Here is a 1,327-nt window from a genome sequence, read left to right on the forward strand (position 1 = left end):
TTACAGGTCATCTTAAAAAAAAAAAAAAATGACCGGTACGGGGATCTTAACCCTTGATTTGGTGTTGTTAGCACCATGCTCTCCCAAGTGAGCTAACCGGCCATCCCTATACAGGGATCCGAACCCATGGCCTTGGTTTTATCAGCACCACACTCTCCCGAGTGAGCCACGGGCCGGCCCCTGGTCATCTTTTTTTTTTCCTTTTTGTCTTTTTTACTGACCGGTAATGGGATCACAACCCTCGGTGTCGCGCCCGCACCATGCTCAGCCAGTGAGCGGGAACCGGTCTCCACATGGGATCCGAACCCTCGGCGGGAGAACCGCCACACTCCTAAGCGGCGCACTGTAGCAGTGCGCCACCGGGCCGGCCCAAGAGGGTCATTTTTTAATTTTTGAGACTTAGCAAGGGCTGTTCTGTAGCTCACTTGGGAGAGTGTGGTGCTGATAACACCAAGTCATGGGTTAAGATCCCCTTACAGGTCATCTTAAAAAAAAAAAAAAATGACCGGTACGGGGATCTTAACCCTTGATTTGGTGTTGTTAGCACCATGCTCTCCCAAGTGAGCTAACCGGCCATCCCTATACAGGGATCCGAACCCATGGCCTTGGTTTTATCAGCACCACACTCTCCCGAGTGAGCCACGGGCCGGCCCCTGGTCATCTTTTTTTTTTCCTTTTTGTCTTTTTTACTGACCGGTAATGGGATCACAACCCTCGGTGTCGCGCCCGCACCATGCTCAGCCAGTGAGCGGGAACCGGTCTCCACATGGGATCCGAACCCTCGTCGGGAGCACCGCTGCGCTCCCAAGCGGCGCACTCTCCAGTGCGCCACCGGGCCGGCCCATCCCTGGTCATCTTTTAAAACAAACAAACAAAAAAAACACTCAGCAGTATTGCAAAAGGATAGTACAGTTTTTGGTTTCAGCTTTGAACCTTTAATAGACTCTAAAATATTGGACCTTAATAGGTGCCTGCTTTCACCTAGAGAAAAGGAAATCAGATGGAGCCAGCTGGTCTAATGATTGCTACTAGATGTCTGTTTTGAGATGGTTTTAACAAGGTTGTTTGTAAAACAGTCTCGCAGGGCCGGCCCGGTGGCGCACTGCTACAGTGCGCTGCTTGGGAAGCGCGGCGGCGCTCCCGCCGAGGGTTCGGATCCCACATGCAGACCGGCCGCTCACTGGCTGAGCGAGGTGTTGGAGCAACACCGAGGGTTGCGATCCCGTGGCCGGTCCCGGTCCGGTCCGGGCGCGACACTGAGGGTTGCGATCCGTTGCCGGTCACGAAAAAAGACAAAAAGACCAAAAAAATAAATAAATAAATAAAT

The 1,327-nt window shown here is 52.3% G+C and overlaps 1 protein-coding gene across 1 annotated transcript in view; it reads left to right on the forward strand.

The window, feature by feature from the left end:
- SP1 (Sp1 transcription factor) overlaps positions 1–1,327 on the forward strand; it is a 51,862-nt gene that overhangs the window by 45,609 nt on the left and 4,926 nt on the right. The window lies entirely within an intron of this gene.

Source organism: Galeopterus variegatus, unplaced genomic scaffold (assembly GCF_000696425.1).
Source record: "Galeopterus variegatus unplaced genomic scaffold, G_variegatus-3.0.2 Scaffold60, whole genome shotgun sequence".
NCBI lineage: Eukaryota > Metazoa > Chordata > Mammalia > Dermoptera > Cynocephalidae > Galeopterus > Galeopterus variegatus.